Source organism: Lycium barbarum, chromosome 2 (assembly GCF_019175385.1).
Source record: "Lycium barbarum isolate Lr01 chromosome 2, ASM1917538v2, whole genome shotgun sequence".
Lineage (NCBI taxonomy): Eukaryota > Viridiplantae > Streptophyta > Magnoliopsida > Solanales > Solanaceae > Lycium > Lycium barbarum.
Window position 1 is genome coordinate 141,200,799 of NC_083338.1, and position 27,203 is coordinate 141,228,001.

At 36.0% G+C, this 27,203-nt stretch overlaps 1 long non-coding RNA gene across 5 annotated transcripts in view; it reads right to left on the reverse strand.

Moving 5' to 3' along the window:
• LOC132627662 (uncharacterized) overlaps positions 1-21,959 on the reverse strand; it is a 44,068-nt gene extending 22,109 nt beyond the window's left edge. For 3 of the 5 annotated variants that reach the window (XR_009577938.1, XR_009577937.1, XR_009577934.1), the window contains exons 1-3: positions 21,812-21,951; positions 21,146-21,220; positions 7,592-7,666 (exon numbers count right to left, since the gene is read on the reverse strand). This is a non-coding gene — a long non-coding RNA (uncharacterized LOC132627662). Of the gene's footprint in view, positions 1-7,591; positions 7,667-8,047; positions 8,372-21,145; positions 21,221-21,811 lie in introns of those variants that run through there. The other 2 variants (XR_009577936.1, XR_009577935.1) reach the window with 2 other exon arrangements.
• Between the last annotated feature and the right edge of the window lie 5,244 nt (positions 21,960-27,203).

A 27,203-nucleotide genomic window follows, 5' to 3' on the forward strand; every position in this document is an offset into this window, starting at 1 on the left:
TAGGTAATGAATAAGACTAGGAAATTAAAGAGGCAAAAACTCCATGGAGCTTATCAACCTTTAGTGCTTCAGGTACTACGTATTGATGAGGTAAATGAAATTAAAGCTAGAATTTTGAATTTCTATTCGAACAGTAAAACTGCAAGCATGCAATGTTACCACAAAAGCATATGATCCCATTAATTTGGGAGATTCCGGAAATGTTTATAAAAATAAGAAAAAGGCGAAGCGTCCTTTTAGATTTTAGTGGAATAATCAGCACGATGGAGCATCTTTTTCAATGCCAATACCTAAATGGTTGGAAAATTTATACAACCAAAGCTCAATAATGGCAGCAGCAGCAATTTCAAACGGTGACAATACAAGACATAATTTAACAATCTCCCTTCAAAGATTCTAAGTTCAAGACAGATAGACACAAAACAGGAGGAGATAAGGTTTCACATTGACTAGCACTTCGATAAAAATGAAAATGATTCTCTCATCTCTAAGTAGTGTTGTAAGGTTCCTTGGGCTTGACCACACAACTTGTGCAGTCGACTTTATATATATAAAAACCTGTAACCATTATCAACAAAAAAAAAAAAAAAAAAAAAAAAGAACAATTTCCAGGAAAACTGGCCTCACTCAAGAAAACAAATGGATCATCCAGTGTTACTGCAGTATGTCAGCTAAATAACAGTTTCATCAGTGTAGCAACATGATCAAGAATTTCCCCGACAAACCGGACAAGGATAGAACTATAACACCATATTTGAGTAAGATGACAAGGTTCTCTCTCAGAGACGCCAATATTGAGGTTCTTCCCAATTGTCTTTTTATAGTTATCATGGTTTAGTTGAAGGTCATCAAGCGAATTTTAGCAACATATGTGCAATCTTATTTAAAGGGATTAAGTAAAAGAAATTACAGAAAGGCAAATATACTAGTAGGCACTGTAATAACCATAGCATTAATAAGTTGGTCTATTGACGGGACAAGCAAGGAGATAGTGTAGTTAACGGTCTATTGACGGGACAAGCAAGGAGATAGTGTAGTTAACGTATCTCTAACATCATTTATACAGCCTAAAGTTTCAGTTTGAGGTGCCATTACAATATAGTATGAGGCCAAATCTCCAAGATTTCTTTCCCAACTTTTTTAGAACATCATAATTTTTTTTATGCTTTTTATAAATGTTCTAACCCATTTCAATCATTCCAAAAATGTGGCATCACTTAAGGTAGGTGAACCACAGACCGTAAGCTAGCCCAGAATATTATTTTCCAAAACTTAAACTTCGCACTTATTGAGAATGGCTTCTCTTTTTCACAGAGAAGGAAATTGGCAGCAAAAAGAGAGTAGTTTGTACGATTGGGGAGGAGTTGGGGCTTGAACCATCTTGATATAAGAGGCACAGACTCAAACAAATACGAGAGGCAGGTATATATACACTACAAAATGGAAAGAAAGAGAAGAAAATGTGTTATGGCGATATCTTAGAGGCTAGTAATACATTGATGCACACACATCTGTTCAAAAGCATAGAAACAAACAATGTATATCAATAGTATTATGAACTTGTCATTTTGATGTCTATCATAACCATTTTATTTACTCATAAGTCATATATTCACAGTTAAGTCATGCAAATCTATTGTATAAAAAATGTGGTAAAAAGTCATTTTTTGTTGCATTAACTAAGCAACTCTAACTGAATTACATCAGTTACGTAAGTATCTAATTTGTTTCTTCTATCCCTCTAAACCTAGTACTTCTTCTGTCACATTTACAAAAGGGGATGCTATTACTTATTGGGGAGTCAAAGAGGTTTTTCTTTGACCACAGCCCTTTTTAAAAATCTCTTATGTATTTTGAACTAACAACTTTTGTGACCCACAGTACTTGCTATGCAGTTTCCAAATATGTGAATTTTATTTCAAAAACTTGAAGAATCTATGTCTAAATCCATACGGAAAATTAGGTACTTTGACCCTCGAACTCTATAACAGAGGAAAGTATTCTTCCGCATATAAGATCACTTTGAACTTCTATGATGCACTTTACACAAGGATGTGATTAAATGAGTGCATTAAAGCTTTTCACCACATCCAGGACTATCGGTGGGTGGAATCCGTACTAGCTCAAAAGGACCAACTGGTGTGAACACAGCCCACTAGCCACCAAATCAATGAGGTACAAGACCGTGTCAAAAATGAAACTAGGTTTAAAGATAGGAAAATATGACACTTCAATAAAATTAAGAACACAAAGAAATGTCCAATGAAAAAGAGAAAACAGCAAATCAACATAAAGCTCGAATCCTGACGGATATGCAGAAAGAATATCATCCAATACTTATGTAGCTTTACAGTTTACACCATGGAAAGGCTATAAGAACCAAAAAGCAAGTCCCAGGTAGTTTGAAAGAAGGCAGACCAACCATACAAGTACGATCTCCCTTAATTTTTCTATGTTAATTTCCTTAACCCACTAGACTAATCTCACACTTCTTCATGTTTATCTTCAAACTTAAAGGTACCTAATAATAATGTGTTTTCCAAGTAGCGAAGTAGATGCACCTCGGGGTAAAAATATACAAGATTATTGTCCGCAAATAGAAGATGAGACACCTCTACATCAATCCAGCCTTCCGTGCAACGGTCAAGCTGCAAGGATCTCAGATAACCCCTGATCACTACTCTTTTTTTTGCTAATAACAGCATGGAAACAAAGGGCCACCTTGTCAAAGACCGCTTGAGCTTCTGGAAAAGGCATGAGGCCCATTAACCTGGACTAAGAACTTGGCAGTGGGTATAACAAAGTAAATCCACTATCTCTAGCTCTAGAAAGTCCAGGGTTGCATGTTTTTATCCGATCTACCTTGGGTAGTAATCCCTACTGTTTTAATCTGGAGTCCACCAACTCCATTGGGATCAAAGTTGCATCTAATATGTCTTCTTTCAACAAAAGCATCTTCAAATGTCGACATTGTAGAATATGATGTCTTCTTTCCATGAAAGCACTTTGAGATGGTGAAACTGTTGAACATAAGACCTTAAGTATAAAAGAACAGGAAAGGGCCAACAATACCCCTAAGGTATAGAAAATGGTTCAAATGGCCTTGTAGAGCAGAATCTCTGCCATTAGTCCATTACTATTTGGGTCATGGCCATGAGAATTACATTCCTATTTTTTATTATCAATTTTTCAATTTAAAAATTAAAAAAAAAAAAAAAAACCTCCTTTCACGTTTTTGATCTCAAAATACCCTCAACCTTTGCTTTTGGCTCAAGCATACCCCTCCTTCCACCTTTTGGTCTAAAAATACCATCAACCTTTTGGTCTCAAGAATTAGCAAAAATCATCAGCTGTAACATACTCCATCAGAGAATTATCGGAGCATCCGCTAAAGATAAAACAAATAGCATTTTTTTTTTTGTTGTATTTGTAAGTATATTCTGCAAATTTCTCTTAGGCAACTTGTTTTTATTTATGGATTAGCTTCTTGAGATTTAAGTTTGTTAAGTGGGTCTTCTCAATTAGTTGGATTAGTGGAGAAATTATCGTAAAATCAAATCTGTATGAAGGTTAAGTGGTGATAGTTATAGTTCTTTTCCGGTGGTGTCCGACGCTGCAGTATAGGAAAATAATTTAGTTGAAGTTGTGTTAAACGGTTGAGGGTACTTTTAGACCAAAACGTGAAAGGAGGGATATCCTTGAGCCAAAAACAAAGGCTGAGGGTATTTTTAGACAAAAGGTGGAAGAAGGGTATTTGTGAACCATTTTCTATATGTTAGGGGTATTTTTGGTCTTTTTCCGTAAAAGAAATCACCTTCAAAATTAGTGAGATTGGTTTGGCCCTTTCCAAAATCCCCTAACTCCCTCTTTTCAATTAATCGCACCTCCATAATGCTACTGATTGGACCACAAGTTCCCAGTAACAATATCCAATCTGTTTGTCTCCTCAACAATTCCACCACATATAAGAGACTTGGTCCTATATTCGTTTCTGTCACTATGATTGTCAACACATGAGCCTATCCTACCACCGACAATTCGCCTTTCCCAAGTGTAAATCAAAAAGTTATCAAACTTTCTAAAGAGCCTTTCCTGGAGAATAGTGGCTAAGCCACAAGCCATCACCACCAGTCAAGTTATTAACTTTCTAAAATCTCCCATCCTTTATGTCAACTTCTTCCCAGTCTTTACTAGTCTCTCCATTGTCTAAGATCATCAAAACACACGATATTAAAGAGTACTGATGTTGAATTGAGTAGATAAACATTTGATGTTTGTTTTGAATTTGCATAAGGCCTTCTAATACATGTTTATGAAAATTACATATTACTACATATACTATGCCTTCACTTATCAAAAAAACAAAACAAAAAATAAAAAACTTCATACCTCCTTGTAAAATTTACTTGCTTATCAAGAAACCTTGGGCATAGTAGTTTCACCACAGTGTACATAAGTTGACGTTAGTTATCAACTTACATTCCTAATAGTTTTCTGAGTTACATCCTGAACCCTTCACTTGCATATCGAAAGTGACACTTTCATTATAAGAAATTTAAATAATGTATCACCCCCTGTATCTCGTTAATTTGTTAATATATACTACATACAACCATTAAAATATAATTTCTACAACATCAAAGACAACTGACATAGTCTATATCAGAATCACTTTCTCTTATACTAGTGTGCTTGATAGGAAAATAATTAATGTCCCTATTTTTAAAAAGATTAGGAAAAAGAACTACTTTCATGGTAATACTTGATTTCAAATTTGGTTCAAAATATACATCATGTTAGTAATAGCAGAACAAGATATTCTCAATATTCTTAATTGGAACAGTATTTGCGAGTTAATTTGAGAAGTAGAATTTTTTTACCAATAATACCATTAATTTTTTCTGAAGATTTTTGTTAAATGTGGAAGTACAAAATTATGATTTAAATGTGAATTTCCTAACAAAATTTTAAGTACACTAAGTTCATTAAAGTTATATTTGTTAATAGTATACACATGTTTCCAAAAATTCGAAATACACAGATAAAAACAAAGTATTATTGAATCCTTAAAACTCAACAGTTGCAAAACTATTGAAATTTCTATGTGCCGACCAATATCTAATCTAATATTCGAAAAAACAAGAGTCACAATAACTTGTGGTTTATAAAGATAAGGAATATTGATATGTTTCGGTACTTAATATCTTACAGGTTTCTTTAATTTATGCTATACGTTACTATTATATAACATGTAATCCACAACCATTTCGTTTGATTAACAGCCAAATTAAATTTAAAGTAATACTTTATATTATTTCGACTTTAATGTGACATATTTTGCTTTTCTTACTGTTTCAAACTATTAGTTTAATGCATCCTTAATATCTAAAGCAACAAATTATAAGAACATTCTGCCCTAACCTTCACAAAAGTAGACCTAGGTCAGTAACCAAAATAGGCGACAGCATAAGAAAGCATTTTGGTAGAAGCAGTTATTTAATGTCATAAATTTCAAGCGGGAGGTTGCTAGAGAGCTAGACAGAGAAACAGTTAAATATTGTATGATCACTCAAACTTTAAATTCAACAATCTGAGAGATAAAAGCATTCATGATTAATCCTTCTTATTCCAAAATAAAGCTTTGAGGAGTTATCACATGTGTGTGACGTGATCATAGTCCATACACTAACAACTATTTTGAAGTTACAGGTGAAAAACAGCTTAACCTGTGCATGATGGATTCACAAATAACTGCCTCTAACCACTTGGCTGCATCCACTCCCTCACCTACTTGTGTTCCAGTTTTATATATTTACATTAGAAACAAAAAATTCAAGTCGAATATTTCTCATATTTCTTATTTCAATGATTTTCATATTCAAATTTAAAGATAAAATAGAATTCTTTCAACTACAAACGAAAAAGAATGATAGAGCAGCACTAGCAACAAGCAAATTACAAGCTAGAAGAGGTAAAGTGAAAGGGCATTACTCGAATGCTAATCCTTGCTTCTTTTTTCAAAAATCAGATGTGCCGCTCAGGCATTGAATCGGTCTCCTTATCAAGTGAATAAAGTGAGTTCATTAGCAATTCTTTCTATAAATCCTAATATGAATTCATCTAATGTAATTCAATCTGTACAACACCTATCTAAATTCTAATATGAACATTTATAAATCCTATCGCCACTCAACTTTGTTTATATGACTTTTTAGATCTCTCTATCCAAGAATTAATCAAATAAACCCATTAAGCAGTTAAAGAAAATAGTGATATCAATAATTTTGTATAGAAACAAGTTCACAGTGAGGAGGGGAAAAGGACTTACATTAATTATTATGCGTGATCATAGGCTAGAAAACCATTAATATTGTGACGTAGGACTTACATGTTAAAAACTAAACGAAAAGGAAGAGCATTGATAAAGTTGCAATACTAGTAGATAAAATATTTTTTTCTTATCCTAAGCAACTTGTAAGATCCAATACGACAAAAAACGATCATCCTTCAAGCCTACAACTCTTTATTCTACCCCTCAATATGGACAATGCCCTAAACTTCAACCATAACAACATATGATTAAACAACAGGAATCATTTACGCAAGATGAATTTTCAATTCTCTAGGGAAAAATCCTTAATTTATGTCAGTACAGTGCTTAAATTCAAGAGAGTAGGTTAGGTAGCCAATCCATTTGACGCGGTAAATTTCTTGGAATATGATCTCTAAACACTTTTAGAGGAACAAAGCTAGTTACCATTACAACAACAACAACAACATCAACAACAACAACAACATACCCAGTGTAATCCCACAAGTGGGGTCTGGAAAGGGTAAGATGTACGCAGACCTTACCTCTACCTTTATGGGATAGAGAGGCTGTTTCCGATAGACCCTCAGCTCAAAAGCTAGTTAACATTAAATAATATACTCTTAGAGCAATAGGTAACAGTTAACAAGGTGTTCAATTTCCACTGTAGGCTATTAAAGTGGTAAAACAGTCAATTTCATGTTGCTCATGTGTCTAGCTATCTGTATTTTACATGATGTTGCATGGATACACTTTAGATCAAAAACACCAAATGTTATGACAACATTAACAAGATAATGCAGGCAGACCATAACACAGCTCCCAGGAGGAGCCATAAGACAGCAGCACTAAGATTATACAACACAGATAGGAAGCATATTTCTAACACACGCATGACATAAAGCAAAAGCTATATTTATAACTTCATGCTATTCTTTTAACAACTGTGACGAATTAGTGCCAAAAGTGAAAAATGCAAAACAAACAAACAGAAGAAAAGTGTACATGCAATAACAAATATGGAGGCAGCACAGATTTGACCGAGAATCGTTGAAGTAATTCTTTTTTACTGAAATACAGAAGCGAAATTAATTGTCAACAGTACTTCAAAGTGCAACATCAAAACCAAGACAAGATGCTTCAGGACCTCGTAAAGAAACGAAAACTCTAGTAACTCACAAGGAAAAGCTTTGTGAGCTAAAATAAATTGCAAAAATAAGAAAATGCGAAACTTACTGAAACGTAAATATTAATTCAAGTATGAGAGACAGCATTACGCACCTGAAAAACGAAGCAACCGAATTTCCACAATGCTGGAAGTGTGATCACATATTAGTATCTTTTAAAACTTATGATCTGAAAAAAGTTCCAGAAGGAAATTGAAAAGGCAAAACGAAAAATGATTCTGATCAGCAAGTTGCGATAAATCAAATGATGAAAATGAAAGGTCAGAACTACCGCAAAATGCAGTCAATTTAAAAGTTAAGGAGAAAAAAAAACAAAAAAAAGCATATGATAATAAGTAGTAGTATATATTTTATTTTATTTTTTATCAGGAACCAAACAGAAAATCGGTGAATTGAACCACCAAGCATTGGGATTCGGTCATGGAGTGATCGAAAAATCAATCGGACAATCCGTGGAAAAGATGAAGTAAGATGCACTGAGAATAAAAGAAATCGATTTGCGTTTGCAGCAGCAGAAAGAGAAACGGGAAAAATTATAGAGTGTACCTACCAGTACAAGAGTAGGTTTCATGGAGATGAAACTCGAAAGAGAGGGAGTAACGAATAGCGAGGGGAATAACAATATCTGCGTCAAGAATAAAAATTAGAAAGTACGGGGAGATTCGGATGAGAAATTTGGGGGGTGTCCCCACGAGGAGGAAAGGGGGTGTTTGAGGCTTCTTTTGATTCTCTGGGGACTGCTCCCGGTGGCCCGACTCCTCATTATTTTATGGCTAACCCGCCTTCTTATACTCCGCTGGGTGACGGTCAGGTGAGTATTTTTTGGGGGCAACTTACAACATTTTGGGACTTTCTTTTTTTTTTTTAGGCATAATAACTATACAAGCCCGCGCTCTTATGCTTCCACAAATGAATAAATTTTGGAATTTTTTTCCCTCTGGGTGCCGATCAGGTGAGTATTTTTTTGAGGTAACTTTCACAAATGACTAAATTTTGAAAAAAAAAATCTACGCATAGCTATTATTTTTGGTAATGTGTATTTAAATTCAATTGTATTTCAATTTGACTTTATAGTTACTTTACACTGTATTTAACTTATTATATTTAAATTCGGTTATATTCAAACCACATAAATGTAAAAAAAAAATCAGCTATATTCAAATTCACTGTATTCATTTTTATACTAAAAGATTTCGAATGCAATCAATTCGTTTGTAGTCATTTGTAGCTACTTTTACACCGTAATCAACTTATTATATTTAAATTCAATTGTATTCAAACAACATAAATACAAGAAAATACATGCATATTCAGTTGTAGTAAAATTCACGATATTTATTTGTATACAAAAAGATCTCCTTCGAAATACAAGCGAAAAATACATAAGAAACACTATATTTTACAATTAAAAAAAAAATACACTCATACCTGAGATACAAGAAATAAAATACACTCGAATTTGAGATACAAGAAAGAAAATACATTCAGATCTGAGATACAAGAAATAAAATACATTTAGATCTGAGAAAATACACTCAGATCTCAGAAAAATTCAATCGATTGGTCATGAATTTCGGCCATAGAAGATGACGATCATGGAGGAGAAAAGGGCTAGAGAAGACAACTGAAGAAAAGCCGCAGATCAAAAATGAAGCTTTGTAGGTCTTTGATCAACGAGAAAAGAGCCGGAGAATATAGGAGAATTATGTCTAATAAAAAAAAATAGTGAAATCTACTCCTAGATGTGTCATGCTTGGAGAGGAGAGTTGGGGGAGAAAAGAGCCGGAGAAGGTTGAGGGAAAAGATTGGATATAGTGAAAAGAGGTATTAGTTACTTGTGTAATTAAAATATAACATTTAATCACCAGATGTCATTAAAGTGTAGTTACTAAATGAAAAATACCTCTTATATGTTCTCTATACCACATAAATTTCCCTATTTTTTATGCATTTTCTACATAATCAGTCTACTCAAGAAATTCTTAACTATAAATAAAGATTTATAAACAAGAAAAGAAAGTAAATGATTTTTTTTTTCAGTGGGTTAACAGTACTTTTGGTTAGGGTTTGGGCATAAATACCGAAAATTGAAAAATCGGACCGAACCGAACCGAATTTCAAAAAATAGAATCGAACCGAACTAGTTGGGTTCGGTGTTCGGTGTCCACCTTCAAAAAATCGAAACCGAAATAGCCGAAAACCCAATCAAAGAACCGAATACCCACCAAAATTTAATACATTACCCAAAAATTTTAAAATAGTCCAGGCCCATTAAGTTTATGCCCAAAAAAATCCAATTGTAACAAGCCCTCTTTTGCTTTTGTATCCCTAATTTTCCACTTCAGTTAAGAAAATTTTCCACTCAGTTAAGAAAATCAAATATCCTTAACAAAGGAAGGTGATTAGGATGTGTCTTTAGGATTAATGTATGTCTTTTTATGTGTTTTCTTAATTATTCTTACAGTATGTATATAACACCTAGTAATCATATATCAAAAACCGAAACCGAAAGAATCGAACCGAACTAGTTTGGTTACGTGTTTCATGTCCACCTTCAAAAATCGAAACCGAAATAGCTGAACTGACGTTTGATAAAATCGAACCGAAGAACCGAACACCCACCCCTACTTTAGGTCCCTTCGAGGACATCCGATAAAAAAAATTAACAGTGCTTTTGGTCCCTTAGTAATGGGTAAAATTCTACTTATAGTCCTTTTGATATCTAACTATGTATATTTAATCTTTATTTTATTAAAATATGCGCTTTTGATTCATTTACTTGTGAATATTCATAAATTTATCATAATTATTAACCGTTCTACCACTTAATTACTCATGCGTTTTGTCAAGCTTCTATTGTTAGTTCATATGTGATAATAATATAGTTCTAAAAATAATCCAAATATAACAAACTTGCTACATAAAAGGGCCAAAAACACACATTTCAATTAGTTGAAAGTTACATATATTTAATCAAATATCATAAGGATCAAATTAGATTTCTAAATAACTAAAGGATCAAAAGTGTAATTATCCTTTTTAAAATTGCCATATCTAAAATATTTGGTTTTTGTTTTCATTTAAGTTCTCTTTCCATTGATAGCATAAATTCTCGATTGCACTAATCCACTAACTGATCTCTCACATCTCTCTTTTTCCTTAAGAAGCTTATTGCAATCTCTTAGAGCCGATAGCTAACGAAAAGTCTTCACTTTCACTTGAACGGGAAAAAGGTAAGATAGCATTAGCTACAATTGAACCAGCTCAGCCTTTGAGAAAAAAGGTGGTAGGTCGAAGAACCATTGAACACTTTAACTTGGACACTGAAGGAGGTAGAGGCGAGGTGAGAGAATAGGCCAACTTACTACTTGCTGCCATTGTTTAAGCTTTAGGCTTCATAGACGAAACTCTATTTAGGTATTATGGAGGGAACGACACCACTCGGCAACTAAGGTAGGATTCAATACCTAATAGGCCAAAAGAAGAAAAAAAAGGATGCATGGTTGAGGACAAGAGAGAAGATCGCATCCATGGAAATTTTGTGTGTCAAATGTTTGAGAATCTCTCTTCAAATTTACTTGTTGGGAAGTTAAAGCTTTAAGCGTATCCTTGCTTCTTCCTCTTATTTACGCAATTCTCTAACTTTGTTCGTGACCAACTGGGATGGAAGGTAGTTGTCGAGGAGCAGCTGCAAAATGGTAATTTTCCCTTTCAATAGAAGTAGGGAAGGCCTTCTTCCCACCATCCTGACTTATTATTGATAGGAATTTATCGATGTTGATGATAGCTTGCTTACCAAGCCTCCCACATGAGAAGCTAATTGTTAGGAAAGAAGCAAGGAAGAGGTGCAATTGTCTGAAGCTTTGATTCTCCCCTTATAGTAGTAATACTTGACTTATCACGGCATTGATTCGAAAATGAAATAGTAGCTAAAAAGGTCAAAGACAAACAAAAAGAATACAAACACAGATTGATGGAGAGAGTGATGGAGGGCAATCACGAACGGATATCTAAAAAGTAAAGAAGGCTAAGGTCAATATAGTCTGGATAAGCAAGTCATCTATCTTGTTTGTGAGGTATTATGATTCTAATTCACATTATTCATATAGGTAATAATTAATTAATTTATTTCTTTCTTGTAATACCGTCAGTCTAAGGAGAGGAATGGAAGTAGTCATCTTGCTTCTTTTCTTTGTGATATGATCCCAATTGGCACAACTCCTTTAAGGTATTTCACTCATAGCCAAGCAGGGGAGCTCCAAGTACTTCAAGCTATGATCATAAGGAGAGGAGCGTTGGAAGAGCTTGAGAAAGGGATCTCAAGAGTGTACAACATTTGGGAGATAGCTTGGGAGGAGATTGAAGAGGAAGCTACTACTCAAAGTGGCTAGGAGCGCAATGATGGCTATATGTGCAATCTGTGGCTAAGGAGTGCCATTAATGGCTAAGAATATAATTTGAGGCTAGAATCGCAAGTTCAAGGCTAGAATTGTAATTTAAGTGGAGAAGAGCCCATGTTGGGTTAATTTCGCAAAGTCCCACTTTAAGAACTTTATAGTAATAGGATTTAGTATAAATAGAACCCTTAGCCTTATTTTCATGCACCTTGAAGATTGATAAAACTTAGTGTTTTTGAGAGATTGATTAGCTTAGTATTAATCATCATTTGTTTGGTTAATTAAGTGTTATTTCTTAGTTGCTACATAAATTATTTCCATTGAATTCGAGCTTGGATTGCTCATTTGTGGAATTCTATTGAATCTTCTTTTGAATTCAAATAGTATAGGTTCTTAGGGTTGAATCCAATTGGGAGGATTTGGGTTTACATACCCAAGTTGGCCCATAGATTTACTATCCTTTGGGTCCTGCTCCTATCCTCTCATCCCCAATTCTTTTTGTTTTCAATTTTCGCATTTTTATGTTTTTGATTTCTAGAGTTTGGCTATAGGAATCCTATCAGTTGGTATCAGAGCTTAGGCTAAAGGATTGTTCCTACAATTCTTAATCCTAGGTTCTTCATAGTTTAAAAAAAATCAAAAATTGGTGTTAGGCATTAATTTGTGTTGATTTGAGTGTAGAATTGAGTTCACAAGGGTCAAATATAGTTGGATACAAAGTTTGGAACTGTTTGGACGAGTTTGGAGTAATCCACCATTAGAGGGTCTTCAAGCTTTGAAGAACACAAATTGGGTTTTGTTGACTGGAAGCTTATTTGGGCCTAATTCATATTGAATTCAGATCCGAAAGTTGAAGCAAATTTGAGTTGACATTGAGGTACTTAGTAAATTGGGTGTTCTTAGTGTTCTTGAGTAACCTTCAAACCTTCATAAGGAAGAAGACACTCCAAGGGACCATTTGATCCAAAGTTTTCAAGTTAGGAAAAGGGGTTTTCCTACCTCAAAAAGGTAAATACAAAGTTGAGTAGGGCCCAAGAAGTCGGCCAATTCAGAAAATCCAACACAAATCCTAAGCTGAACGAAGTACAAGAAGATTCACTGAAGAGAAGTACGTCATGTTGTACGGACCATACATAATTGTACGGACAGTACAAGTCCAACCATATCCAGCAACAAGGATTTGGAACTCACTGTTTTGTGACAAAGAAAATACGACCATGAAATACTAGCCATATAAAATAAAACAGACCAAATTTTTGTTAGAGTCAAACCCCTACATCTTGGTCGTATAAAGAAAAATGAACAATACAATTCAACTGTATCTAGTAACAGGGATTTCAAGACTACTGACTTGTGACATCAAAGTACGACCAAAGGAATACGAACCGTACATAACAAGTACGAGTCGTATAATTTCCTGCTCCAATCATACATCATAAATACGGGTCGTATTTTTCTTAAGTCTCAAACGTATAAAGGGAAAAAAACCGTATAATCCAAGGTCCAACCGTATATTTCAAGGTAATCGTATCTTGATTCAACTTCCATTTCTTTCACTTCTTTTAGCAACTCGTAATCGATGTTACTTGTTGTTAACTAGTTCTTTAGTATGTTAATTAGTTCGTGCTAATTCTTCTTAAGTTTTTCCATTTATTTCGTCGAAACTTTATTGGCTCTCGTCCATTGCTTTGAGTCGTCCTTTATTCATTTAAACAAGGATCCACTCTTTCACAAAGGATAAGAAACCGTGTGAGTTTGATTGGTCAAGTGATTCATCAACAACTTCGAAAGAGCACGGGAGGTAAGGATTGAGAGTTTAATACGAGTAACGTGAGGCTTTTACTACTAACATCATTTGCTAGGTTTTGCAGGTTCTCGTGTCTAACCGAAACAATCAAGGTGAACACCTCTAAGGTGTGGAGGACCCGTCTATGTAGCGGACTCCTTGAACATGATCATGAGGCAATAGCGGAGTTGACATCGAAAGTAGGAGGGATAGAGGGGAGAATAGGGAGTTTGGAGACGAAGGTGGTGCAAGTTGAGAGTTCAAGTAGAGTGGGCACTCCCCATTCTCAAGTTAAAGGTGATGTGAGTAAGAATCCGGAGACGAATCAAACCCTTTACCTCCGACAAGCACGAGCTTTATGCTTTCCCCCCACCACCACCTTACCTACCCAAAAGATTTCACAACATCCACAGACCACGCAACCTCCCTTCCAAAACACTAATCCATAAAACTACCCCCAAATGTACCAAACTCAAAGTGAACCAATACCCAAAGAACTCCACAAAACATTCCCCAAGCACCTCAACAAAACCAACAACAAGATCTATTCCAAAACCCGTTATTTGATGAGGAGGGTGACGAGGTTCAACAAAAAATGTGGTGGGATAAACCGCGTAATGGAGGAAGGCATGGTCCAATGGCCCATCGGGGTAGAGGAAGACAAGGTGGATTTGCAAGATTTTCGGTCATGAAGCTAGGTTCCAAGGTCATGACGATCGAGGAAGATGGCAAAGATATGAGGAGCGTGGGGAGAATGATCATAACTTAAATACCATCAAGGTGACACTACCCAAGTTCAAAGGTAGTAATGATCCAAAAGAATTTCATGAATGGAAGTTGCTAAGTGAGAGGTTATTCCTCACCAACAATGTGTCGAAAGATTTGAAGGCAAGGTATGCCCTCACTCAATTTGAGGGGTATGCATCGACTTGATGGGAATCCAAGAAGCGAGATAGGGCTCAATAACGAATATTTGATCTCCTACTTAAAATGAATTGGTTAAGCTTATGGAGACGAGGTATGTGCCTCCCAACTACTACCAAGAACTACTCAAGAAGGTATACATGTTGAAACAAGACTGCAACAGTGTTGAAGAGTACTTTGACGAGTTCAAAAATGTAAGGATGAAGTCCAAAATCGAAGAACATGTGGACTGCACTCTCACAAGATTTATATCTAACTTGAATCATGAAATTTCCAAACCCATCAGGTTATAAACTTATAGGAGTCTAAATAAAGCTTTCCATGATGCTTCCAAAGTTGAATCGGATTTGAAAGAAGAAAGATCGTACAAGGCAAAGAATGTTACGACTTCATCATAGAGCAAGAGCAAAGATAAGTGGAAATCGTCCACTTGGGAAAAGTCCAAGAGCACTACTCAATCACCTCAAGCTAAGTTTGACTACAAGACCAAGGGTGATGACAAGGCCAAAGGAGGTAAAAATGTTAAACCTAACTTCTCTCGTCCATCTACCTTTCAATGTTTCAAATGTCAAAGTAGAGGCCATATTGCAAATGATTGTCCCAATAGGAGGTCAATTGTGGCCTTACGTGATAGGTACCATATTGATGATGAAGAAGAGGGTGGGGTTGATAGTAATGATAAGGAGCAAAAGAGTGAGCATGAGGGAGAATCCGAGGGCGAAGTTGAAAAAAGGATGGAGGAGCGATTGAACTTTGCCAATTTAGCTAGGAGAGTCATGAGTGCATTAGCTAGAGAAGAGTTTGATCAAAAGGAGAACCTATTTCATGCTAAATGCAAGACAGTTGACAAGGTGTGTTCGTTGACTATTGATGGTGGGAGTTGTACAAATGTGGTGCCAATTCTTGGTTGAACACATGAAATTCCCCACAAGAAAACATCCTAGTCCCTATAAACTCCAATGTTTCAATGATTGTAGTGAAATAAGGATAACCAAGGAAGTTGTTATCAAGTATAGCATTGGTAGGTATCAAAATGAGATCTTATGTGATATAGTACCTATGCAAGCGTGTCACATTTTGCTTGGGAGGCCTCGACAATTTGATAGAGATGCTCAACATAGTGGAAGGTCCAACAAGTATACATATGTACTTGGGGGTTAGAAGTTTACTCTTGCCCCATTAACACCCTATCAAGTGAGCAAAGACTATAGAATCATGAAGGAACTCCGAGAAAGGGTTCAAAAGGAGAAAATGGAGAAGCATGAAAATGAGATGTTGGTTGCTATTGGTGGAGAAGGTTTATCTCAAGATGGACTCAAGAGGTGTATGTTGGCAAGGCCAAGCAATTGTTTGAAAAGTATTGATGAGAGGCACTTCATGGTGTGCCTTGTAAACAAATATCTTCTTTTGCATGCTAACCAAGATACTATCACTTTGCCTAGTATTGTGATTTCTTTTTTACAGGAATATGATGATCTATTTCCGGAGGAGATGCCTAAGAGATTGCCTACATTGAGGGGTATTGAACATCAAATTGATTTTGTGTCGAGTTCTCAAATTCCCAACAAACTGGCATATAGGAGCAATCCGGAGGAAACTAAGGAGTTGCAAAGGCAAGTTGAAGAGCTCCTTGAGAAAGGTTTAGTCAAGGAAAGTCTTAGTCTATATGTCGTACCAGTGATTCTTGTTCAAAAGAAAGATGACACGTGAAGGATGTGCATTGATTGTAGAGCCGTCAACAAAATAACAGTAAAATATCGACATTTTATTCCTAGACTTGATGATATGTTGGATGAGATATGTGGTTCAAGTGTGTTTTCCAAGGTTGATCTTAGAAGTGGCTATCACAAATTCAAATGAACCCCGGTGATTAGTGGAAAACGGCCTTCAAAACTAATTTTGGCCTTTATGAGTGGCTTGTCATGCCATTCAGCCTAACCAATACACCTAGCACATTCATGAGATTGATGAACCATGTCTTGAAGCCATTTATCAATAAATTTATAGTTGTCTGTTTTGATGATATTCTTATGTACATCAAAACAATTGAGGAGCATATAGACCATTTGAGACTAGTATTTGACATCTTGTTGCGTGAGAGGTTGTTTGCTAATCTCAAGAAATATTCTTTTTGTGTTGATAAAGTGGTGTTCTTGGGTTTTATTGTGAGTGTGAATGTTGTGGAAGCTGATGAAGAAAAGGTGAATTCATTAAAACTTGGCCAACTCCTAAAAATGCAACCGATGTGAGGAGTTTTCATGGGTTGGCAAGTTTCTATAGACGATTTGTGAAGGGGTTTTGTACTATTACCTCTCCCTTGACCGAATTGATTAAAAAAATGTTCTTTTTGTTTGGGGGGATGAGCAAGAGAAGGCATTTCAAGAGTTGAAGTCTATGTTGAGTTCGTCGCCATTGTATCAATTGCCCAATTTTGAAAAGACCTTTGAAGTTGAGTGTGACGCTTCCGGAGTTGGTATAGGTGGAGTATTGATGCAAGAAGGCAAACCATTGGCTTACTTTATTGAAAAGCTAAAAGGGGCTTCGTCGAATTACTCTACTTACGACAAGGAGTTGTATGCACTTATGATTGTATGAACCCATTAGCAATATTATTTGTAGTACAAAGAATTCGTGATTCGTTCGGATCATGAGTCCTTGAAGTATTTGAAGAGACAATCCAAACTCAACAAAAGGCATGCGAAATGAGTTGAACTTTTTAAAGCATTTCCGTATGTAATCCATTACAAGAAGGTTAAAGAAAATGTGGTTGCGGATGATTTGTGTAGAAGGTATGTTTTGCTAAATACTATGACTTATAGGATGATGGGTTTTGAAAGCCTCAAGGGATTCTATTCTCAAGATCCCGATTTCAAAGAGATTTGTGCGGAGTTGACTCAAAGGAAGAGGGTTGACCGATTCCAACTTGTTGATGGGCTCTTGTTCAGGGATGACAAGGTGTGTGTTCCTATGAGCTCATGGAGAGAGTTGTTTATAAAAGAAGCCTATAGTGGAGAGATGATGTGACACTTTGGAGTGGTCAAGACACTGGACACTCAGCCTCAAGGTATGCCTTTGGATTCGAGGATGAATCTTCTCCAAGAAGGGGAGGATAATATGATCCCAATTGGCACAACTCCTTCAAGGCCTTTCACTCGTAGCCAAGCAGGGAAGCTCTATGTACTTCAAGTCATATTCATGAGAAGAGGAGCATTGGAGAAGCTTGAGGAGAAGATCTCAAGAGCGTACAACATTTGAGAGATAGCTTTGGAAGGAGATTGAAGAAGAAGCTACTACTCAAAGTGGCTAGGAGCACAAAGATGGCTATATGTGCAATCTGTGGCTAAGGAGTGCCGTTCATGGCTAAGAATACAATTCAAGGCTAGAATCGCAAGTTCAAGGATAGGTTTGCAATTCAAGTGGAGAAGAGCCCATGTTGGGTTAATTTCGCAAAGTGCCTATTTAAGGCTTTGTTGTAATAGCTTTAGTATAAATAGAACCCTTAGGGGTCGTTTGGTAGAAGGTATAAGCTGGGATATCCCAGCACTAATTTTTATACCATGTTTGGTAGAAGGTATAAATATACCTTGTACCAAACATGGTACAAAAATTAGTGCTGGGATATCCCAGCTTATACCTTCTTATCCCACTTATACTGGGATTATTTTATATCATCTTTTAGATGGTATAAAATAGTCCCAATAGATGGGATAAATTAGTCTCGGGTTTATAGTCTCGGGATAATTTAGACTATCTACCAAACGACCCCTTAGCCTTATTTTCATGCACCTTGAAGATTGATGAAACTTGAGTGTTTTTGAGAGATTGTTTAGCTTAGTAGTAATCATAGTTTGTTTGGTTAATTAAGTGCTATTTCTTAGTTGCTACATGAATCATTTCCATTAATTCATACTTGGATTGCTCATTTGGGGAATTCAAATTGAGTCTTCTTTTGAATTCAGATAGTATAGGTTCTTAGGGTTGAATCCAATTGGGAGAATTTGGGTTTCATATACCCAAATTTTCCCATAGATTTACTATCCTTTGGGTCTTGCTCATATCCTTTAATCCTTTCATCCCCAATTCTCTTTGTTTTCAATTTCTGCATTTCTTTGCTTTTGATTTCTAAAGTTTCAACCATAGGAATCCGGCTTATCGCTTTAGATTTGCGCTTATGTCTCTACTCTGCTTGATTTTCATACCAGTGGGCCCATGCTCTGTTGTTTGGCTTTATTTTCTTAATTTCATAAGCGAGCTTGAAGTTTGAATTGAATAGATAGTGAGAAAGGCGTCTTTGGTGATTCAAGTAGTACGCTCAAATTCATGATTGAGAAAGAAATCTTTCAAACGCCGCTTTAGCTAATCTATTATGAGGTAGGCTCTTTAGATAGATTGTCTAAAGGTGATGAAGGCCCACATATTTAAAATCTTGACTCCCTAAAGGAAAAAGGAAAATACTTAGCTAAATGGGTAAAGAAGGTTGAGCTCTTTCAAAACTTTCTCCAGTCGCCTAAAGTCTTATGGATTGATTCTGGGGGGATTTAAGTGCGTCGCACCAACCATCTTCTAGTTCCTGGATAATCATTTCCGGCTAATGTTTGTTGCAGGGGCTAACCCTAACCTTTATGCATAGAATATATTTAAAAGATATATTTCCCTCCTTTCACTATGCCCTTTTACTCTTGAATAAGGAGCGTAGGAGGTACTATCATATATAAGAAAAATCGTTGCATTTTGGCAGCAGTGAGCCCTCTCTAACTAAAAAGTTGATAAGAAAAGCGCGAAAGGATTGCAATCTAGATTCAAGATATGTAGTTGTCCACACCACTTTCAAGATTGGTTGAGTCTTAAGTGTATTTTAGTACTCTCCTGTGTGGTTTGCGAGCTATGGCACAGGAGCTGGGTTTACCCTGTGCGCACCCGAAGGGTAGCAGCTGCGGGTTCCCATGTCATAAAAAAAGTGTATTTTAGTAAGAGTATAAAGGATCTAGTCATCATAATTATCGAGCCACTCAAGGTTTACGAGGTTTTACCACTACAGAGCCCAATTGTCATTCTCCAATTACTCAAATCGTCTAGGGATAGGATCTAGATCGTTGGGAGGATCTGGTGTGTTTCAAAAGAAATAAAAAGATGGGTTGTTAGCTACCTAGTTAGTAATGAGGTGTTCAGGAAGCCCGACTGGGTCTCCAAAGCTGGAAAGGAAGTTGCTCTTTCTGGCCCCTAGCAATAGACTTGGCAAAATGGAGCATTAAATCGTGAAACAATGTGTCGATTCATTCCTTTATTCCTCTTTCAGCCCAAGTAAATTTCGGATACCCTTCATCTCTTATTTTCTCGTATACTTTCTATTTTCATAGATTGCTTCCAAGCTGGCTCGAACGTGATGAATAAATAGATCTTTGTTGGTGCTTACTTGATTCACGAGTGACGGAATAAGGTGGCCAAAAGCGATGAGCGATCACGTCGAAGCTTGGCTCTAGCCGACAGGCTAGCAGTAAGCTTGGCTACATCGAAGCGCTTACCAGATGTGAAGGAAAGGGCCTTCTCCACTAGAGAAGTATGTGGGGAGAAATCACATGTGCGGTTCTCAGGGGGAGAGCGCTAGTAGGAGCCATCCCATCCCTATTAAGTATAGTTGGGGCTCAATGCAAGACCAGTCCGAATAAGAAAAAACTCTAGAAATTGCTTCAAAATAAGATACTTGGTTTGACCTTTTCCTGATCCTCCATGGGAGAATGAGAGGAAAAAGGGATCAAAATATCCCATCAGTGAGGGAGTTTCAAACTACTAGTCATATTCATATTCAAGTTGAAAATTTTCTTCTTATTCTTATTCTGAAAACGAGATGTCAAAGAACTAGGACAATTATCAGTACTAGTTGACTAGTGACATGATTCAATCGCTAGTATATCAGATTGAATCGTCGAGCACTAAGTTTTGTATTTCAAATTGGGTATCTTTTAAATCATCTTAAAGTAAGTAATTACTGTATAACAATGATAGGGATTTAGTAACTCAGTTGGTTGACTACTTGAACTTTCACCTTGTTGGTGACGGTTCGAATCCCCACTCCGATTTTCCCCTTCCCCTACCCCTATGTAATTAAAAATAAAAAGAAAAACTGTATAACAATGCTCATATTAATTACTACAAAATAGTTACAAAATAGTGGTTCCTACATTATTTAATCACCACCTGATCATAAACTTACAAACTATTCTTAAAGTAAGTAATCACTTTACAATAATTCCTGTCATTATTACTCATTACTATTAATTACTACAAAATAATTCCTATATTAATTAATCACTGCCTCATAAACTATCCCTACATAATAATCTCCAAATAAGTACTAGCAGTGAACCAAATTTGACCCCAAACTATAATTTGCTTATCAGTTGTACTAAAAGAAAGATGCAAATAAACAAACAAAAGAAAAGTGTACGTGCGATAACAAATATGCAGATTCGACTAAGCAAATATAATTAACAACGCTACTTTAAAAGTTTAATATAGGTCTTGAGTACTATATATAGCGCACCTGAGAAAATAAGCAACGGCTTTTCCACAAATGCTGGGTCGTGATTATATGCTATGTCTTCCAAATACTTATGATCTGAAAATTCCAGTAGAAAAACAATTAAGCAATTAAAATATGATTACGATCAACAAGTTGTTTACTAAAATACGTGATAGAAGAAAAATTAAATATGACGGAAATTAAAGGTATTTCGAAAACCGAAGTCCGTGTAAACGCAAAAAATTCCAGTAGAAAAATGAAACTAATTAAGCAACTACTTTTCCACAATGCTCTCTCGTTACATGCCATGACTTTCAAAAAGTTTATGATCTGAAAATTCCAGTAGAAAAATGAAAAAGCAATTAAAAAATTACTACCAAGTTGTACAATCTTACGTGATGGAAGAAAAAATAAATAGAACGCAAAAGTATCGAAAACTCAAGTCCGGACAAAAGGAAAGATGAAAAATTGCGTTTAGCTTTCGAGAAAGACAACGAAAAAGTGAGAATTAAGCAAAAATAGAAAATCATATGAATCAACACTAAACGCAAGAACAAACACTGAGATTCAAAGAAAAAAACCTTTAGAAAAAAAAAATAAAGCATCAAAAAATTAATCGGACAATTCGATTGAACTATTGAAGAATGATTATTGTGGCATTTTGACGCAAAAAAAGAGATGACAGACCTGTAAAAATAGTTTTGTAGAGATGGAAAGAGAGAGGAGAGAGGAAGGCAGGAAAAATATCTGCCTGGTGAATAGAGGGCTTTATATAGGGGAGGCACGGACTGTGGTTGGTTTGGGTTTAACGGGTCTCTTGGGCTTGCTGCTGTTTCAATGTGGCCAACTAGTCATTATTTTATGAGAAACCGGGTTTCCTTTTTGCTTCTTGGGGACACAGTGGCCAACTGGTATTATTTTATTTCTTCATATTTTATTTAATTCTTTCTTATTCTTATGGATTCATATAACTTTAAGTGTGTTTGTTATATTTGTACGGAAAAAAAAAAAGAACTATCTCAAGATCATTTATATTTAATATAAAAAAATATTATGGGGTCGGATGAAGTGGGGAGTGGGAGTTTGGGGTGGCGAGGGTAGAATGGTCAAGCTGTGGGTTCCACACCAATTCGGTCAATCCGGAATGGTCAAATGGTTATTTCTCTCCGTTTGCATCTCTTTTTCCAATTTTGATCTCGATTAATACTTCACAACATTGAATGGTCAATTCTCGTTCGAACCCTCGATTTGATTGCTTTCCAAGATTGTTGAGTCTGGTGTATAAGACATGTATCTGGGAGGAATTTAAATAAAAGAGTGGCTTTCATTTTTTTTGCATCTCATTTTGGTCTTGGGGCCGTTGGGGGTGAGAAGGAGACAATGAGTTTGAAATTACTTATGAAGCTTGTTTCTTGCTTTCACTATGAAAATTATTTTTAACGTATTTTTCTAAAGAAAAACCAATCAAACATGAAAAAGTTGAAGAATATTTTTCTCCTTATCAAACACACGCTAAAATATTATAGAGACGTGTACAGCCTACAGTTAGGTGTTTTAAATTAGAATCCACTGTATATCTTTATAGCATTTTATGCGTCAGAGTATATAAGTTATTAAAAACTATAAAAAATCAAAACACCCTATAATCCTTTTGGTGATAAGGATTCAGTGCGAGATATATAAAGCAAAAGCTCGTCATGAACAGTGTCTATAAACGAAGCCTAGCTAGTATGTGAATGTAGCGGAGTAAAAGGGTAGGTTCATCCTGTTGAGTTTAGAACCTAGGTTATAAGTTATGATTGAACTAATTAATTCATGGACAATTTTTCGAATACAAAGAAAAGATAAATAATCTTTTAATGTTAACCCGAGCCGCGCCATATATACTTGTAGATTTTTATCTTCTCCTCCATTAGCCAAACCCTTAATTTAATATTATTATTTTTAGAAAAATGAACTCCACGTGTAAATAAAGCAAAGAACCACGTTCTCTCCTCTACATTCTACTACAACCAAGCTGACGTTTACGTCACTGATGATGGGAGCTAGCAAAAAAGGCCCAACCAGTTATGATTCAGCACGTGTTATTATTCTTCTCTGCACGAAGCATTACATAAATGACACAAAAAACACAAAGGATAAAAGGAAAAGGGTCCCTATAGTTGTTTAATGTAAAAGAAAAAGATGTTCCCTGCCTACCTGTAATGTGAGATGTGTCAAGTCCTGGGCCTTCCAAACCAATTAAAAAACACAATAAATATGAAGATTTTTATTTCTCTCTCATGTTAAGCGAGACAATGGAAAGTGAAATTTGAATACCATTTGGTATAAAGATTTATTTATTGGTGGCAGTGTCAGAGCCACACTACGCCGAGGGTGTTCATCCGAATTCTCTCGGCGAAAAAAAAATACTGTTTTTATAAGGTTAAAATTATTCTTTATGTATATATAGTAGATGTTGAACTCCTTTAGGCTTCTTCGTATGTTTATTTTTTTATATTTTAAACTCTCTCGGCAGAAATCGTGGCTCCGCCACTGATTGGTGGGATGAAAATTAGATTCTGTACGATGTGTACATAAATTAATTTTGTATTGTACAAGATCTTTAGACTTTATGTCAATTTATTTACTAGGGTGACTAATAATAAAAAGATGTTGGGTGGTGCGGGAGTATGTCAAGGACTCAGCTTATTAGCACAGTAAATAAATACGAGAAACCTACGAACGCAACAAAGTAATTTTACCTATCACAATTAGGCAGGTGAAAAAAGAAAGAAAAAAAACCAATGAGAAAAGCGTCACATGGATTTGGGAATTCCATATTGACTACGTGTACAAAAATGGACTCATGTCGTACAGATTAGGCCAAAAGTGGGGAAATTGGTGAATTGTTGCCAATGGATAGTTGAAACGTGTTAGTTATAGGATTTGATTACATTACGTGTTAAGGAAATAGGGTTGCAAAAAGTGGATATGGGAACATTACGTGTTAGGGTTTTCAAAGATGAGATATTTTGGCATGGAACCAGAAGAGAAGAGCATGATATGAACTTTTGTGTTTATGTATTTACCTTTTTATTTTCCTTATTTCATTAAATTCCTTTGGGTGAAAATGGCATGTGACAAACTGCAATCAGGATGTGGTCATTGACATGAACAGTAGCACCGACATGGCATCCGAAATTAAGGCACTGATAAGGATATATACTTCATTGGTATTTCCTACTACATTTCTCTCAAATCAATAAATATTCTGAATTCGGGGTAAAAAATTTCAATCTTGGAACTCTCATGTATTTAAATTTTAAGGTTGATACTTACAGTAATTTTTTAGCTGTATCGAATGAAGTTCAACCTTGCCTATCAGATCACATATTTCTGATTTTATAGTTTTGAAAACAAGAAGTTGGTAGAAGTTACTTGGTATGTTCAAAGTTGAATGCAAGCTATTAAGCAGCAGTATTGCCTTAAATCAACTCAATATCTATGTATATAGTTTAAAATATTTAAAACATACAATACGTACATTTATATATATACTGTGGTGGAGCCAAATTTTTATTAAGAAAGGTCAAAATATAAACGAAACACAAAAATGGGGTGTATGCGTGTGTATGTATATATTTCATATCACTTATAATTATTCATTTACAACAAAGCATGCAGCCTAAATTCTAACCATCGAAAATTTAAACACTTTGTAACCTTTTTTCGTGGTAAGGATCCAAATGACTAACGAGATGTGTGTGTTGAGCACATGTTATGAACTTGAACTCTCAGTCGCTAACACTGACACAGGGTAGTGAGTGGAGCAAAAACGAATGTTCATGGTCGTGTCTAGAACTTGTGGCCTGTCAGGAAATTTTTTGTCGTGTGACTCATTCATGCCACTTAGTTGTGTTATTTTTTTGTTGTAAGTAGATAGACCAAAATCTTAAACTCTTGGGTACACGAATTTTGAGTTCGCTAACTTGTGAGACATTAATAGTTCTTACAGACTTACAGCATTATACTTTACTACTATGTATAAGCAAGAATGAGGATCTAAAAAAATTCTCTCTCTATGAGGCTGGCGCACATTAGCTAAATACCGTCGGTGAGGTAAGCATGGCGACAGGACGCGGCAGAGGTAAAGGCAATGATCAACAACAAGCGGTTCGAGGGTGAGGACATCCAAAGAAAGTCCCCCTAGCTACTTTTGTAAGCTCAGTGGGTACTAGGGTCCCTAAAACACCAGAGAATGTGGGTAATGGGACTGTGGCTACCCCGACGAATTCTGGTTAGCAAAGCACTACTGAGGTTGGGTCAGCCTCATATTCTGGAGGGGGGGGGGGGGGGGGGGGGTGAATCGATAATTGCAGATGAGTACGGCCACAATAGCAACACCTGAGGTGCAGGCGAGTGCCCCTGCAGCCACAACCCCACTATGCAGCTGTTAACTCAAGCAGATGATGCTCAGGGTTTGATGAAGAATGCGAATGGGGATGAACCAACATAAACATGGATGAACTTGTTTAAAAAGAATAGATCTGCAGAAAATGGATTATCCTTGCTCTATATACCACCTCAAATTGTAGATGGTGAGATTATGGTCCAATTGGAGAAAGATGTTGATAGAGAAATAGAAAAATGGAGATGTGCCCTAACTGTCTATTCTATAGGTGAGTACCCTGGTTACAATACTATGTGCCGATTTATAGCTCAGTCGTGGTATAGTGTTGCTGATCCAAATGTGTATCTACATGAAAATGGGTATTTTATTGTCAAATTTCAAACACTTGAGGATATGCAAGAGATTTTATATGCAGGGAGTTACACCATTAATTACAGACCTTTAATTCTTAAACCATGGACCTCTAAATTTGATTTCACTGAGGAATTTCCTACTGAGATCTCTCTATGTATCAAGTTACCTCAATTGCTTATGAGTTGTTGGTGTCTTAACTTTCTTAGTCGAATTGCTAGATCCATAGGTACCCCTATTTTTGCTGAAGAGTGTACAACCAAATAAACAAGGGTGTCTTTTGCCAGAATGCTAATTGAAGTTAACATTACCAAACCATTGCATGATAAGATTAAAGTGGTGGACCCTAATGGCAAGTCATTCTCATAGTTTGTGACTTATGAATGGAAACCTATGTTTTGTGAGAAATGCCAAACAATTGAGCATAAATTTGCTCTTGATCCAGCACCAGTGATGAAGCATCCGTCTAAGCCTAGAAAGAGGGGCGGTAACCAAAGACAAGCTCAAGCTTGGACGTATAAAGGGCCTATTAAGCAATAGGTGGTTGCACCTCCAGTGTTGGAACAAGCTGGGGAAATTCAATAGGGGAAGGATGTAGATAGTCAACCTATACAGCCTGAGCAAAGAACTGTCAATACAGGAAGTCGTATAACAGGAATAGAGACTGGGACTTTATAGTGTCAGTTTAGTCCTACTACTTAAATGACCACTTAGGGGGGTAGTGAAAAGGGTGGCGTGACTGCTGGAACTAGTCCTATTTCTAACCCATAGCTATACTCATCTAATTTTCCCATACTGAGTATAACTACAAAGAAGACTAAGAGTACTAGTGGTCCTGGTGCAAGTGGAACAAAACCAGTCCTTTCTCCTGATAAAGGGGGGCAAAAATCATTATGACTTGGCTGTTTTGGAATATCAGAGGAGTGAATAACCGATATAAGCAGAAGGAACTAAAGAAAATACTGGGCAATAAAAACATCAGGCTAGCTGGATTAATTGAAATAAGGGTAAAACAACACAAAACTGATATAATTGCACAAAGCACAGCACCAGGATGGGGACATATACACAATTATAATTCTGCAAGTAATGGGAGAATTTGGGTGATTTGGGACAATACTCAATTTACAGTTACACTTATCAGAGAGGGGGACCAACTTATTCATTATTTAGTACAAAATGGGGTTGAAGTTGACTGCTATCTTACAATTATCTATGGATTCAATACTGTTGAGCAGAGAAAGTAATTTTGCGGATACGTCAAAGATATAGCAAATGGGCTTAATAGCCCTTGGATGATATATGGTGATTTTAATGCACTGTTGAATCCGCAAG